A 17453-nucleotide genomic window follows, 5' to 3' on the forward strand; every position below is an offset into this window, starting at 1 on the left:
TGGTTCGATTCCCGTGATGGAACCATCAATTCACCAGACATGTGCTTTCCGATATGAACAGTGGTTTTAATCTACTTATTACAGAGCCAGCCTGTTACCCGTTGATGAACTCTCGGTGAACTGCAGGCTGACTCTGGACAAGGGTATTTATACAGCAGCACAAGGGGGAGGAGTCGTGGGCGGAGCCAAGGGTGGAGCCCTGTAAAAACTCCTGAGCATTCCCAGAGCTACTCCCCCTAGTGGTCGGATAATGCTACTGCGCTTACAAAGATACAGTGTGAATTACCAAGTTACATTCACCACATTCACCCCCTGCAAAAAAATCAAGTCCGGTGGGGGTGGTGGTCTACAAAGTCAGTCTGTCCGGTGGTCGAACTGTCCGCTGTGATCTGTGGAGCACCGGGGTTGCAGCCTCTTGTGGTGGCTGGATGGGTGTTGTGTGCTGGGGTACGATGGCGGACTCCAGGGAGGGTTGTATCCGAGCTTCATACTCTCCTTGTTCGACCGGGGACTGGGGGCACTGGGGGCTGGCCGGCGTGGGTGCGCGGAACTGGTGGAGCGAGCTCGTGGGCTCGGGAGCGCGAGGGGGCGGCAGCATGGGGTGTAGGGTGAGGGGGCGCTGGATCCGGCGGGTGCCAGAACCCGGAGGGATACAGTGTCCTGACGGCCGTCAGGGAACTCGACGAATGCGTACTGGGGGTTGGAGTGGAGCAGGCGCACCTTCTCAACAAGGGGGTCGGTTTTGTGTGCCCTGACGTGTTTCCTCAGGAGTACGGGGCCCGGTGTCCTCAGACATGCCGGAAGTGAGACCCCCGTGGTAGTGCCCCTGGAAAAAATGAAGAGCCTCTCGTGAGGGGTCTGATTGGTCGCTGTGCACAAAAGGGACCTAATAGCGTGGAGTGCGTCTGGGAGGACTTCCTGCCACTGGGAGACTTGGAGCTTTCTAGACCGGAGGGTCAGTAGGACGGTCTTCCAGACCGTCGCATTCTCCATCTCCACCTCCCCGTTCCCCCTGGGGTTGTAGCTGGTAGTCCTGCTCGAGGCAATGCCCTTGTCGAGCAGGTACTGACGCAGCTCGTCGCTCATGAAGGACGAACCCCGGTCGCTGTGTACGTAGCTGGGGAAACCAAACAGGGTGAAGATGCTATGCAGGGCCCTAATGACTGTGTGGGAAGTCATGTCGGGGCACGGGATAGCAAATGGGAAACGGGAGAACTCATCTACGACGTTTAGAAAGTAGAAGTGCTTTTTAGTTGAGGGGAGTGGCCCTTTGAAATCAATCGCGAGGCGTTCAAAGGGCCTAGAAGCCTTGACCAGGTGGGCCCTGTCTGGTCTATAGAAGTGCGGTTTGCACTCCGCACAGATCGGGCAGTCCCTGGTGACCGCTTTTACCTCCTCGTTGGAGAAAGGCAGGTTTCGGGCTCTGATGTAGTGGGCGAGCCGGGTGACCCCCGGGTGGCAGAGGTCATTGTGGATGACTTTCAATCGGTCAATCTGCGCGCTGGCGCATGTCCCGTGGGATAGGGCATCCGGAGGCTCGTTGAGCTTCCCGGGTCGATATTTGATATCGTAATTGTAGGTGGAGAGTTCGATCCTCCACCTCAGAATTTTGTCGTTTTAAATTTTGCCCCTTTGCGAGTTGTCAAACATGAAGGCAACCGATCTTTGGTCGGTGATGAGAGTCAACCTCCTACCTGCGAGGTAGTGCCTTCAGTAACGAATAGCCTCCACAATGGCTTGTGCTTCTTTCTCAACTGAGGAGTGTCGGAGTTCGGAAGTGGAGAGGGTACGGGAGAAAAATGCGACTGGTCTCCCTGCCTGATTTAGTGTGGCTGCTCGAGCTACCTCTGAGGCGTCGCTCTCAACCTGGAATGGAGTGGATTCATCCACCGCCCGCATGACCGCTTTGGCGATGTCCTCCTTGATGCCGTCGAAGGCCTGGCGTGCCTCAGCTGACAGGGGAAATCATGTGGCCCTAAAGAGTGGGCAGGCTTTGTCCGCATATTGAGGGACTCACTGGGCGTAGTAGGAGAAGAAGCCCAAGCACCGTTTGAGGGCCTTGGGGAAATGGGAGAGGGGGAGTTCTAAGAGTCCGGGTCTGGGATCAGGACTCCGTTTTCCACGACATAGCCGAGGATGGCTAGTCTGGTTGTGCGGAAAACGCATTTCTCCTTGTTATACGTGAGATTCAGTTTCTGTGCCGTCTGGAGAAAACGGTGGAGGTTGGCGTCGTGGTCCTGCTGGTCATAGCCACAGATGGTGACAGTGTCTAAGTATGGAAACGTGGCCCGCAGCCCGTACTGGTCCACCATTCGGTCCATTGCTCATTGGAACACCGAGAACCCATTAGTGACGCCGAAAGGAACCTGGAGGAAATGTAAGAGGCGGCCATCGGCCTCGAATGCCGTGTAGTGGCGGTCCTCCGGGGCGGATTGGGAGCTGGTGGTATGCAGACTTCAGATCCACCGTGGATAAGAGCCGGTACTGGGCGATCTGGTTTACCATGTCTGCAATCCTGGGGAGGGGATACTCGTCGAGGAGCGTAAATCTATTTATGGTCTGACTGTAGTCGACCACCATATGGAATTTTCCCCCGGTCTTAACGACCACCACCTGAGCTCTCCAGGGACTATTGCTGGCCTCTATAACCCCCTCACTGAGAAGCCTTCGGACCTCTGTTCTGATAAATACCCTTTCCTGCAGGCTGTATCGCCTGCTACGAGTGGCTACGGGTTTACAGTCCTTTGTGAGATTGGCGAAGAGGGGAGGGGGGGGGGGGGGATTCGTAGCGTAGCGAGGCTGCAGATAGTGAGTCGGGGCAGGGGCCTGCCGAAGCTGAGGGTGAGGCTCTTAAGGTTACATTGAAAGTCTAGGCCTAATAAGAGTGGCGCGCAGAGGTCGGGCAAAATGTAGAGTTGGAATTTTGAGTAGCTAGCGCCTCAGATTGTGAGTGTCGTGGCGGTGCGCCCCTGGATCTGGACTGAGTGGGAGCCTGAAGCGAGCGAGATAGTTTGCCGCACGGGGAAAATGGGCAGCGAACAGCGTCTTACCAGGTCTGGATGTATGAAGCTCTCAGTGCTCCCGGAGTTGAAGAGGCATGGCGTTTTGTACCCGTTGATTTGGACCCATGCCATCGAATTTCGCAGATGCTTCGGGCGTGATTGGTCCAGAGTGACTGTGCTGAGTTGTGCGTAGGCGGCGGCTCGATCAGCTGTGCTGGAGTGGCCACATGATGACTGCCCTCTGAGTTCGTAGTCGTACTCTTCCGATGAGTTGTCCGAGCGTGGAGATATAGGTCGGGCCCGTGGATCGCACGTGGCGGGCGGCTAGGAAGATGGCATCCAAGATGGCGGCTCCCATGAGTCGCACGTGGCCGGCCGCGTGGTGGAGGTTGGCCAAGATGACGGCCCCCATAGATCGCACGTGGCGGGAGGGGGCGGAGTCGGGGCATAGGCGGCAGCGTTTTGGGCCCTGCGGGTGTGGGGTGCGATTATTTCGTGCCGCTGGGGAGTTGGAAGCTGGGGCCCTTTTTGCGAGGCACACTCTTGCATAGTGGCCTTTCCGCCCGCAGCTGCTGCAAGTCGCGTTGCGGGCCGGGCAGTGCTGCCGCGGGTGCTGGTTCTGGACGCAGAAATGGCAGGCTGGAGCAGCATAGTGGCTGGCTGGAGCAGCATAGTGACTGGCTGGGGCAGCATGGTGGCTGGGCGGCCGCGTAGCACAGGCCTGGGGGAGTCGCTGGTCGGGGGCCCATGATTGGGTCGCGGGGTCCGCCGGGAACGAGTTAAGTCTGCGGAAGGAGACCTCCATCGTGGTAGCAGCTTCCACAGTTGTTTCTAAGTCTTGGACCCCCTTTTCCAGCAGTCGTTGGCGCACATAATTAGACCTGAGGCCCGCTACAAAAACATCGCGTACAGCAAGTTCTCTGTGTTCAGCCGCGGTAACCGCTTGATAGTTACAGTCATTTGACAAATTATTGAGTTCCCTTAAAAATTCGGCGAGTGATTCTGTAGGCCGCTGGCGGCGAGTCGTGAACACATGGCGTGTGTAAACTTCGTTAATGGGCCTTACATATATCTTATCGAGTACCGCTAGCGCTGCAGTATATGAACCGGCCGAGTTTAGTTGCGTAGAGAATCTGTGGCTCACCTTCGCATGCAGTAGACTTAACTTCTGTTCCTCTGTCGTTTCGGCTGTGCTCGCTTCTGCCAGGTAGGCCTTAAAGCACCGCAGCCAGTGGGAGAAGATTTCTTTTGCCTCTGTATCCTGTGGGTCGAGTTCCAGGCGTCCAGGCTTGAGGGCCGATTCCATGATCGATCTTGACTGTTCTTAAATAGGTTAAATTGATGGAACCATCAATTCACTAGACACGTGCTTTCCGATATGAACAGTGGTTTTAATCTACTTATTACAGAGCCAGACTGTTACCCGTTGATGAACTCTCGGTGAACTGCAGGCTGACTCTGGACAAGAGTATTTATACAGCAGCACACGGGGGAGGAGTCGTGGGCGGAGCCAAGGGTGGAGCCCTGTAAAAACTCCTGAGCATTCCCAGAGCTACTCCCCCTAGTGGCCGGATAACGCTACTGCGCTTACAAAGATACAGTGTGAATTACCAAGTTACATTCACCACATTCCGTAACAGCCTCCCCAAACAGGCACCGGAAAGTGGCGACTAGGGGCTTTTCACAGTAACTTCATTTGAAGCCTACTCGTGACAATAAGCGATTTTCGTTTTTTCATTTCAGATCGGTAGGCCCCGGTCGCGGGCCAGGCCACCGTGGGGTCCCCCCCCAGGGGTCGGATCCCCCCCCCGGACCGCACCCGCAAACTTCCCTGTCAGGTCCGGCCATGTGTGAGTTGAATTAATCATGCCAGCAGGACTGGCCAAAACTTTATGGCCACTCGGCCCATCAGAGCCCAGAGAATCGCCGGGGAGGCTGCTGTCAATGGCCCCTGACCGCCGTGGCGGGCATCCCGCCGGTCCCTGAAAAATGACGCCGGAAAATAGGGCAGCCGGCGTCGCGGCGGGATTCGCGCCTCCCCCCCCCCCCCCCCCCCCGGGTGATCTACGACACGGCGCAGGGTCAGAGATTCTCGGCCAAGAGGTCTACTGAATCAACAGTAACTGAAAAGGCCTCCAGCAGGACTCCCAGCTGATCAAACACCAGCCCATCACTTCTCACTCCTCGAAGACTGTTTAATTTGAAAGATCTCTGATCATTGCTTACCATGTGATCTAAGCACAGTAATCTCATCATGCTGTATCATCATTCATTTCACGGATTTTTGTATTGACGTCTCCAACCAGGAGCTCATCTGGACTGAACTCCATCATTAAGGAGGCACCCTCTGACGTTTGACTGCTCGGATTCTGAAAATCATGAGAACTAATGTTCCTTTCTGTGGTTATCCATAGTTATAAAAAATCCCTCTTATCTATCCCCCATATCCTATGTTTGTATGTGTGTGAGTTGCACCCCCTCCCCCCACCACAGTTTGAATGTGAACCTTAAGAGTTAATCTGAATTTGCTGTGTTACCTATGAAATGGAATTGTGATGAATGATATCTGTATAACTGTACCTTACCTTTAATACGATGGCCCCTTTAAGACCGGGCTTGGAACCCTGGGGAACTCCGCCCCCAGGAAACTGTATATAAGGTTACGCTTAGTGGGCAGCGTGCTGTGAGCACACTTCTCGGCAGCTGTCTGGTTCTCTGGTAATTAAAGCCTATGAATTACCAATCTGCTCTCCTGTGTCGTAATTGAGGGTTTCTCAGGAACCATAAGATGTAGGAGGCCTGCATTAAGTCTGCTCTGTCATTCAATGAGATCACGTCTAATCTGATATAATCCTCAACTCCACTTCCCCTCCTTATCCTGCTAACCCTTGATTCTCTTCCTGATTAAAATGATTCAGCCTCCACAGCTCTCAGTGGTAAAGAATTCCGCACATTCAAATTTCTCCTCAAGTCTGTTTCAAATGGGCGACCCCTTACCTTGAGATTATGCCCTCTGGCCCTTGACTTTCTCACAAGGGGAAACAATCTCTCACATTTATCCTGTCAGGTCCCCTGAGAATCCCATACGTCTCAATAAGATCGCCTCTCGTTCTTCTAAACACTAGTGAATACAAGCCCAACCTACTTCACCGCATCTCATAAGAAAATCCCCCCATACCCAGGATGAAACTAGTAAACCCTCTCTGGACTGCCTTCAATGCCAATATAACTTTCCTTTGATAAGGCGACCAAAACTGTTCACAGCATTCCAGGTGTGGCCTAACTAGTGCCTTGTACAGTTTTCATCAGACTATTTTAAAATTCCATTTGCTTTGAAATAAAGGCCAACATTCAATTTGCCTTCCTTATTACCTGCTGAACTTGCATACTAGATTTTTGTGGTTTATGCATGAGACCACCTCATCTGTCTGTGCTGCAGTTTTCTGCAGTCTTTCTCCATTTAAATAATATTCACCTTTATTTTTCCTATGAAAGTGCTTAACTTCACATTTTCTTATATTATATTCCATCTGACAAGTTACTGCCCACTCAACTAACCTGTCTGTAATAGCCTGTAATAGTGGGAACGATAATCTTCCTCGTGGTACTTGCGGAGTACGAGGTCTCCTGCTAGGGGCAGGGAGTCTCTATTAACCTTTATATAAAAGATCTGTTCGTAAGGCACTGACTAGAACAGGAACCCGGTAGGTATCTACCGGGGAGTGTATATATCATCATGTAAATAAAACTATGTTTCTTTATTTACTCGGTGTGGACACCCTGTTAAAAAATTTTTTTTAGAGTGCCCAATGCATTTTTCCCAATTAAGGGGCAATTTAGCGTTGCCAATCCACCTACCCTGCACATCTTTGGGTTGTGGGGGCGAAACCCACACAAACACGGGGAGAATGTGCAATTTCCACACGGACAGTGACCCAGAGCCGGAATCGAACCTGGGACCTCAGCGCCGTGAGGCAACAGGGCTAACCCACTGCGCCACCGTGCTGCCCCTCTGTGTCCTTATTAAACTGTCTATATCCATCCGTAGACTCTTGTGTCATCCTCACCACTTGCCTTCTCACCTATTTTTGTGTCAATAGTTCATTCACTTCCCTTGTCCAAGTCATTAATATATATTGTAAATAATTGTGGCCCCCAACACTGATTCTTGTGGAATTCCACTGGCTAGAAGTTGCCATCCTGAAAATATGCATCTTGTCCCAACCCCCTGTCTTCTATCAGTTTGCCAATCCTCAATCCCTGCTAATATACTACCCCAAGGGCCCTTATCTTATTATGTAGCTTTTTGTGCGGTACCTTATGAAATGCTCTTTGGAAATCCAAATATATTAAATCTACTGGGTCCCCTTTATCCATCCGCCTCAAATAATTCTAATAGATTTGTCAGGCGTGAATTCATCTGCATAAAGCCATTTCCTCTGAGAGGTCATTCATCTCAACAGTATCCAAAATGGTACATCAGTTTTGCAGTGGAATGGCCACAGGAGATTCCTGCACTGCCTACCTAGCTCTGCTCTGCTTCGTGGTCACCCATTCCATTCCTGACTGTGGAGTCTGAGACTGCGATGTGACCATTCTTTATTTGTGCTATCCATGACAATCTGAGCCTTGCGGATGCTCCACAGTGTCCCCAGCCACTGCTCCAGCTCCAAAACCGGGCTTCGAGGAGCTGTAGCTGGAAATACTTCCTACACACATGCTGGTCCCGGGCACTGCAATGCCCCCAGCCTCCCACAGGGATCAAGAGGAGCAAAGCAAGACTTTGAGCTCTCCTGCAATTACTTATCCCTATAAATTAAAGCTTCGGGCGGCACAGTATCACAGTGGTTAACACTGTTGCTTCACAGCACCATTGTCCCAGGTTCGACTGAGTCTGGGAGTCTGCACTTTCTCCCCGTGTATGCGTGGGTTTCCTCTGGGCGCTCCAGTTTCCCCCCACAAGTCCTGACATGCTGTTAGGTGAATTGAACATTCTGAATTCTCCCTCAGTGTACCCGAGTAGGCCCGGAGTGTGGCGACTGGGGGATTTTCACAGTAACTTCTGTGCAGTGTTAATGTAAGCCTACTCGTGACACTAATAAAGACTCGACTGAAAGATGCTTGATATATCTTTTTTGTGAGCCATAAACTAGTTTCATAAACATCTGTCATACTGATCAACCATTCTTTCTGTTGAACTCATTGCCCAGTCCACTCCAGCCAAATCTGCCCACATTCCTTTATAATTACCCTTGTTTAAGGGATGCGGTGGCGAAGTGGTATTGTCACTGGACTAGTAAACCAGAGACCCAGAGTAATGCTCTAGGGACCCAGATTTAGATCCCACCGCTGCAGATGGTGAAAATTGAATTAAATAAAAATCTGAAATTAAAATCCCAATGATGACCATGAAACCATTGTCGATTGTCATAGAAACCTATCTGGTTCACTAATATCATTTAGGGAAGGAAATCTGCAGTCCTTACCTGGTCTGGCCTACATGAGACTCCTGACCCAAAGCAATGCTGTTGACTCGCAACTGCCCCCTCAAGGGCAATAAATTCTGGCACAGCCTGCGATGTCCACGTCGCAGGAACAAATAACAAAATGTAAAGTGCAGTTCTTTCTGACCCATGTTTCTCATTCTCAAACTGAAGGCTAAATTCTACCATGTCATGGTCGATGTTTCCTCGGGGACCTTTTACTCTGAGAATGTTTATTAAACCTGCCTCATTACACATTACAAGATCCGAAATAACCTGCTCCCCTGGTTGGATCCACAACATATTGTTCCAGGAAACTCCCAAATGCTTCCTCATGGTTACATCTGCAAATTTATTTTCCCAATCCACATGAAGATTAAAGTCATGCATGATTAAAGCACTGCCTTTTTTACATGCCTTACTTTCTCCTGATTTATTCTCCATCCTACAGTATAGCTATTGTTTTGGGGCCGATAGACTGTCCCACCAGTGTCTTCTTCCCCTTGTTATTTCTTACCTCCACCCATAAGAATTCAACATCTTCCGATCCAAGATCATTTCTTGATATTGTACTTATTTCAACTCATGTTAACAAAGCTACCCCAGCCTTCCCTCCCTGCTTGTCCTTACAAAAAGTCACATACTCCTTAATGTTTAGTTCCCAGTTTTGATCTCCTTGTAATCATGGGCTGGAGTCTCCGTTCAATGGCTAAGTGCCGGCTGAATCTGAGCATTCGCAGGCGTTTTACGGTGCCAAAATCAGCGCTGATTCCAGGACAGGTGAGAGGTTAGCAGCGATGCCAGGTTCTCCTATGCCAAAAACGGCTGGAGAATGGCCGGATCCATGGCTGCGTATGCGCACAGCGACGACCTGCAGCGATAACGCCGCATAACATGGCGGCGGTCCAACCAGCCATCCCTGACCCCACATGACACCGCATGACTGCTCCCTGGCCACCCACCACCAGTCCCCCGAGCCCTCACGGAAGCCCCCATGGCCATCGGCACGGATGCCGGCCGAGTGTGGCAGTGTTGGACACTGTGGGTGGGAATCTGCCGTAATCGGCGGGGCGGGCAACTCTGGTGGGATGGAGTGGCGTGAACCACCCTGGCGTCGGGCCAGCCCAAAGGCGCGTAATCCTCCGCACCTTCAGGGGCTAGGCCCGCCCTGGAGTGGTTTGCGCTGTGCCGGCCGGCGGGAAAGGGGCTTGGCGCCATGCCAACTGGCGCCGAAGGGCCTCCGCTGGCCAGTGCAAGTTGGCACCTGCGCGGGAGCGCCAGCATGTGCTGGAGTCATCCCCGCACATGCGCAGAGGGCTTTGTTTCCGTACCGGCAATGGCAGACTGCTAAAGCCGCCGGTGCGGATCAATAGAGTGCCCCCACGCACAGGCCCGCCGGCGGATTGGTGGGCCCGATCGCGGGCCAGGCCACTGTGAGGGCACCTCCCGGGCCAGATCCCCCTGCGCCCCCACCACCAAGAACCCCGGAGGCTGCCCGTGCCGCCAGGTGCCGCCGGTAAGGGACCTACTCCAATTTACGCCGGTGGGACTAGCAAAAAATGGGCGGGACTTCAGCCCATCGCGGGCCTGAGAATTTGGGCAGCCCCGGGGCCCATTGAGTTGCGCCGGTCCCTGCCATTCTCCGAGGCGGGCGGCGCGCTTCACACCGGGCCGATATTTGGAGGGCTGGAGAATTTGGATGATGGTGGGAGTGGGATTCACGCCGACCCCCGGCGATTCTCCCACCCGGCGGCGGCGGGGGGGGGGGGGGGGGGTCGGAAAATCTGGCCCTGTCTGATGCTGCCACGTCGGGTTCCCGACCGCTCAGACCAAACGTCAACCACGCGATTGGGAACTCGACCCATTGGGGGCATAGCATCGCAGGAGGGCTTGCCGATGACACGCCAACACCGTTGCAATGACGAGCGGTGTGCAACGCGATGATGCCATTTCAGAGGGGGCGTAGACTCGAAAATCTGCGTCAAACCTGCGCCCCCCGGGCGTCGGGATTGATTCTCCACCCGATTACGATATTGGCGTTGGGCAATGGTGAATCCCACCTAATTTCTCTGAAATGGCTATCATACCCATCAACTTTGATTTAAGCATTGTTTCATTGTTTTTGTGCTAAATACTAGGTACATTTAAGTAAAGAGCCATTAATTTTGCCTTGTTACTACTTTTTCCACATTGACCTGATCTGTTGCTTTTTTTATGTTTGTACTCTCCGTCCCTTTCTATCACATTCTGGGTATCATAATGTAAATAGCTGTCCTGTGATGTTGCCATATGCTTTGTAAGCCTACTTCTCCCCGTTGCAGAACCATCCCTCCTTAGTTCAAAGCCCTCTCTCATTCTCTAGTTATGTGGTTTGCAAGAACACTGGTGCCAGCACTGTTCCGATTTAGGCTGTTCCAATGGTAAAGCCCCCACTTTCCTCAGTACTAATGCCAGTGACTCTTGAACCAAAACCCACTTCTCCCACACCAGTCTTTGAGCCACATGTTCATAGAATCATAGAATCCCTACAGGGCAGAACGTGGCCATTTGGCCCATTGAGTCTGCACTGACACTCTGAAAGAGTACCCTAACCTTGGCACTTCCCTGCCCTATCCCCGCAACTCCACCAAACCTGTGGACATGCAGGGGAAATTTAGCATGGCCAATCCACCTAACCTGCACCTCTTTAGACTGTGTTTTGACTGATTCATTTATTGCCACATGCACCGAAGTACAGTGAAAAGTATTTTTCTACTGCCACAGCACTTACATAGTGGACAAAAAGAATAATCGACAGAGTACATTGACAAATAGTGATTGGTTACAGTGTGGAACAAGGGCCAAACAATGCCCTTGAGCAAGGGCAGCAGAGGGCGTCGTGAATAGTGTTCTTAAAGGGAACAGATAAATCCAAGGGAGAGTCGTTGAGGAGTCAGTAACATAGAACATAGAACATAGAACATTACAGCGCAGTACAGGCCCTTCGGCCCACGATGTTGCACCTTCCTGTGATACCCTTCTAAAGTCCCTCTACACTATTCCCTTATCATCCATATGCCTATCCAATGACCATTTGAAAGCGTTTAGTGTTGGCGAGTCCACTACTGTTGCAGGCAGGGCATTCCACGCCCTTACTACTCTCTGAGTAAATAACTTACCTCTGACATCTGTCCTCTATCTATCTCCCCTCAATTTAAAGCTATGTCCCCTCGTGCTGGACATCACCATCCGAGGAAAAAGGCTCTCGATGTCCACCCTATTTAATCCTCTGATCATCTTGTATGCCTCAATTAAGTCCCCTCTTAACCTTCTTCTCTCTAACGAAAACAGCCTCAAGTCCTTCAGCCTTTCCTCATATGATCTTCCCTCCATACCAGGCAACATTCTGGTAAATGTCCTCTGTACCCTTTCCAATGCTTCCACATCCTTCCTATAATGTGGCGACCAGAACTGCACACAATACTCCAAATGCGGCCGCACCAGAGATTTGTACAACTGCAACATGACCTCATGGCTCCGAAACTCAATTCCTCTACCAATAAAAGCTAACACACCGCACGCCTTCTTAACATCCCTCTCAACCTGGGTGGCAACTTTCAGGGATCTATGTACATGGACACTGAGATCTCTCTGCTCGTCCACACTACTAAGAATCTTACCATTAGCCCAGTACTCTGCTTTCCTGTTATTCCTTCCAAAATGAATCACCTCACACTTTTCTGCATTAAACTCCATTTGCCACCTGTCAGCCCAGCTCTGCAGCTTATCTATGTCCCTCTGTAACTTGTAACATCCTTCTGCACTGTCCACAACTCCACCGACTTTAGTGTCATCTGCAAATTTACTCACCCATCCTTCTACGCCCTCCTCCAGGTCATTTATAAAAATGACAAACAGCAGCGGCCCCAAAACAAATCCTTGTGGCACACCACTAGTAACTGCACACCAGTCAGAGCATTTCCCATCTACCACCACTCTTTGTCTTCTATCAGCTAGCCAATTTCTGATCCAAACTGCTAAATCTCCCTGAATCCCATGCCTCTGTATTTTCTGCAATAGCCTACCGTGGGGAACCTTATCAAACGCTTTACTGAAATCCATATACACCACATCAACTGCTTTACCCTCATCCACCTGTTTGGCCACCTTCTCGAAGAACTCAATGAGGTTTGTGAGGCACAACCTACCCTTCACAAAACCATGTTGACTATCTCTAATCAAATTATTCCTTTCCAGATGATTGTACATCCTATCTCTTATAAACCTTTCCAAGACTTTTCCCACAACAGAAGTAAGGCTCACTGGTCTATAGTTACCGGGGTTATCTCTACTTCCCTTCTTGTACAAGGGGACAACATTTGCTATCCTCCAGTCCTCTGGCACTATTCCTGTAGACAAAGATGACTTAAAGATCAAAGCCAAAGTCTCAGCAATCTCCTCCCTAGCTTCCCAGAGAATCCTAGGATAAATCCCATCCGGCACAGGGGACTTATCTATTTTCACACTTTCCAGAATCGCTAACACCTCCTCCTTATGAACCTCAAGCCCTTCTAGTCCAGTAGCCTGTATCTCAGTATTCTCCTCGACAACTTTGTCTTTTTCCTGTGTGAATACTGACGAAAAATACTCATTTAGCACCTCTCCTATCTCCTCGGACTCTACGCACAACTTCCCACTACTGTCCTTGACTGGCCGTACTCTTACCTTAGTCATTCTTTTATTCCTGACATATCTACAGAAAGCTTTAGGGTTATCCTTGATCCTAGCTGCCAAAGACTTCTCATGTCCTCGCTTGGCTCTTCTTAGCTCTCTCTTTAGAGCCTTCCTAGCTAACTTGTAACTCTCAAGCGACCCAACTGAACCATCACGTCTCATCTTCACATAATCCTCCTTCTTCCTCTTGACAAGTGTTTCAACTGTTTTAGTAACCCATGGTTCCCTCACTGGACCACTTCCTTCCTGCCTAACAGGTACATACTTATCAAGGACACGCAGTAGCTGTTCCTTGAACATGCTCCACATTTCCATTGTGTCCTTCCCCTGCAGTTTTCCTCTCCAGGCGATGCATCCTAAGTCTTGCCTCATCGCAACATAATTGCCTTTCCCCCAGCAATAACTCTTGCCCTGCGGTTTATATCTATCCCTTTCCATCGCTAAAGTAAACGTAATCGAATTGTGGTCACTATCACCAAAATGCTCACCTACCTCCAAATCTAACACTGTCCTGGTTCATTACCCAGGACCAAATCCAATACGGCCTCGCCTCTTGTTGGTCTATCTACATACTGCATCAGGAAACCCTCCTGCACACATTGGACAAAAACGGATCCATCTAAAGTACTCGAACTATAGTGTTTCCAGTCAATATTTGGAAAGTTAAAGTCCCCCATAACAACTACCCTGTTATTTTCGCTCCTATCCAGAATCATTTTTGCAATCCTTTCCTCTACATCTCTGGAACTTTTCGGAGGCCTATAGAAAAGCCCTAATAGGGCGACCTCTTCTTTCCTGTTTCTTAACTCAGCCCATACTACCTCAGTATTCGAGTCCTCGTCAAATGTCCTCTCAGCCACCGTAATACTGTCCTTGACTAACAATGCCACCCCTCCCCCTCTCTTACCACCTTCCCTGAGCTTACTGAAATATCTAAACCCCGGCACCTGCAACAACCATTCCTCGCCCTGCTCTATCCATGTCTCCGAAATGGCCACAACATCGAAGTCCCAGGTACCAACGCATGCCGCAAGCTCACCCACCTTATTCCGGATGCTCCTGGCATTGAAGTAGACACACTTTAGACCACCTTCCTTCCTGCCGGTACACTCCTGCAACTTTGAAACTTTACTCATGACCTCACTACTCTCAGCTTCTTATGTACTGGAGCTACAATTCAGGTTCCCAATCCCCTGCTGAACTAGTTTAAACCCTCCCGAAGAGCATTTTTTTGCAGAATTTTTTTGTTTCCTGAGGAAGTATAGGCACTGTTGTGCTTTCTTGGTGGTAGCGTCGACGCCGGTGGACCAAGACAGACTTTTGGTGATGTGCACACCTAGGAATTTGAAGCTGTCAACCATCTCCACCTCGGCCCCGTTGATGCAGACGGGGGTGTGTACAGTACTTTGCTTCCTGAAGTCAATGACCAGCTTTTTGTTTTGTAGGCATCGAGGGATAGATTGCTGTTGTTTCACCGCTCCACTCGGTTCTCCATCTCCCTCCTGTATTCTGACTTGTCGTTGTTCGAGATCCAACCCACTATGGTTGTGTCGTCAGCAAACTTGTGGATGGAGTTGGAACCAAATTTTGCTATGCAGGCGTGTGCTTCTCGGGAGTATGGTAGGAGGCTAAGTACGCAGCTTTGCGGGGCCCTGGTATTGAGGACTATCGTGGAGGAGGTGTTGTTTATTCTTATTGGTCAGAAAGTCGAGGATCCAGTTGCAGAGTGAGGATCCAAGTCCTAGGTTTTGGAGCTTTGATATGAGCTTGGCTGGGATTATGGTGCTGAAGGCGGAGCTGTAGTCAATAAATAGGAGTCTGATGTCGGAGTCCTTGTTGTCGAGATGCTCTAGGAATGAGTGTAGGGCCAGAGAAATGGCGTCTGATGTGGACCGGTTGTGGCGGTGTGCGAATTGCAGTGGATCAAGGCATTCTGGGAGTATGGAGGTGATGCGCTTCATGGCCAACCTCTCGAAGCACTTCATTACGATTCATATCAGGGCCACCGGATGGCAGTCATTGAGGCACGTTTCCTGGTTCTTCTTTGGCACCAGTATGATGATGGTCTTGCCGTAAACATGGCAGCGGCTGTGTGTGGACCCGACATGCCAGATAGTGCGTCCCTGCCCCCCCCCCACCCCCATACCAGTTACCCTGTCCCCTTGCGGAAGCCCCCTTCCCCCCCACCCTCCCCGGCCGACAGCAAGGCTCCAGCCCGACTGTGGCAGCACTGGACACAGTACGCAGCCGCCATGCCAGGTTCCCAACCGCTGAGACCACACGCCAACTGCATGGCCTGGAACTCAGCCCATCGGGGGCGGGGTATCGGGGGAAGGCAATCAGGTGATGCGCTAAGGCCGTCCTAATGGCGTGCGGCAAATGACGTGATGACGCCATTTTGGATAGGGCGGAGCAGACAAAACATGCGTCAAACAGGCGCCGCCCCCGATTTCGGGGTCAAGAAGGATTTTCCGCCCGATTGCTGATTACAAAATCGGCGGCGGGGAACAATGAATCCCGCCCTCAGTGTTCTCGCCAGGGCAAGATTTGTGGGCTTTCACGACAGCAAAACAGCCCTGAACCTGAACCGATTCCGTGACTGTGGAGGGGCTAGCACCGTCGCCACATGGAACACAATTGATTCCAATGAAAAGCGGTGCGGGATTCGCCGGGTCCATGATTGACACTCGGGAGGCTGACAAGCTGCAGCCGCATATACACATTACAATCCCCACACACACTCATCCCAGTTAACAAGTTGGCACTGGTTGTGCTGGAGGTCTCCCATACAGGTGCTGGGTTAGCTGGGGTCAGAGGGCACCTGGGGGGACACCATAGGACCTGTGTTCCTAAGTTCACAGTTGGTTGTCAGTAGCGTGCGCAACTGCATGGCTGCCTTTCCGGTTGCTTCAATGGTGTTCTGTGCCCATTAGCCCCAACCCCACACCTCCTCCCTCAGCAGTCACGATGTTTAAAAGCACAAGTGAACCGTGCCGTCGGGAACCCGGCCCATCGGAGCTGGAGAATTGCAGAGGCCCAGTGAATACCGGGTCAGGCCCACTAATGACATGCTAACGGAGTTCAATGTAATGCGTTCCGGACAACATTGATGCCGAAGTCAAGGTGACGGAGAATTGCGATTTGGTGTCAAATCAGCGCCGATTGTGATTTTGTCATTGGAACCTGTTCTCTGCCTAATTGCCTTCCCTGATTTTGGCGTCAGCCAACAGAGAATCCCGCCCATTATCTTTAACGAATTACTTATTATTTTATTCAATTATGTATTCACTGGATATATTAATTAATCTTATCACAAACTACCGGACAAATTTAAACCTTTGGAAATTAGAGGTTGACCACTTACTGGATATTCACCAGATCAGGGCCGGTGCTAGGAATTGCAGGCCCAATTAGAAAAGTGATGGCGGGGCCCCTACTTTACAAAAGTAAAAATTTATGTATGTTTATATTTCGTGTAGTATGCTCGTCTTTAACCAAAAAAAAACATTAAATGCTTGATATACTAAAATTTTGAAACTTACTTACCCGGGCGGAAGGATTTGGCGGCGCAGGGCTGAAGGATTTGTCGACGGTAATGCGGTGCGTTCCCCAAAAGTAAAAACTACCCTATAGTTCCTCTTAGAATACAGAAAAGGCTTCAAACGGTAACTCTGTCGCCGCTGGCACGGGGCCCCCTTAAGGTGCGGGGTCCAATTTGATGAAATTGGTCAAATAGGCTTAAAACCGGCCCTGTACCAGATAATCACGAATAGCCCTCCTCCTCCACATAGAACAGTAACATTTGTGCCACACAGTGCTAGGCAATAACCAGCTCCAATAAGAGGGGATCAAACCATCGCCCTTTTACATTCAATAGCATGACCATCACTGAATCCCCCATTATATGGACTAGCCATACAAATACTGTGGTTACTACAACAGGTCAGAGGCTAGCAATCCAGCAGAGAATAATTCACCTCTTGACTTCCCAAAGCCTGTCCACCACCTACAAGTCACGGCCGGGATTCTCCGAACCTGCCGCGGCACCAGAATGGAGGTCAATACAGGTGCAGCTGCAACAGTTGTGGGTGAGCAGATATTTAAGTTCCTGCGGGGAGGGCTGCAGCCTGTGAATCTTAGGAGTACTCCGGCTACCTTAGCCACCTAGACGGGAGAGGCACTAAAGATATTCGGCACAGCATCCACACTAGTATCGTACCAGGAGCAGCCAGCCCCGCTGCCGTTGATCATTGTC

At 50.7% G+C, this 17453-nt stretch overlaps 1 protein-coding gene across 1 annotated transcript in view; it reads left to right on the plus strand.

Annotated features, from left to right (window-relative positions):
* The window catches only part of LOC119975645 (flocculation protein FLO11-like), a 62150-nt gene that overhangs the window by 22406 nt on the left and 22291 nt on the right, over positions 1–17453 (plus strand). The window lies entirely within an intron of this gene.

Source organism: Scyliorhinus canicula, chromosome 13 (genome assembly GCF_902713615.1).
Source record: "Scyliorhinus canicula chromosome 13, sScyCan1.1, whole genome shotgun sequence".
NCBI lineage: Eukaryota > Metazoa > Chordata > Chondrichthyes > Carcharhiniformes > Scyliorhinidae > Scyliorhinus > Scyliorhinus canicula.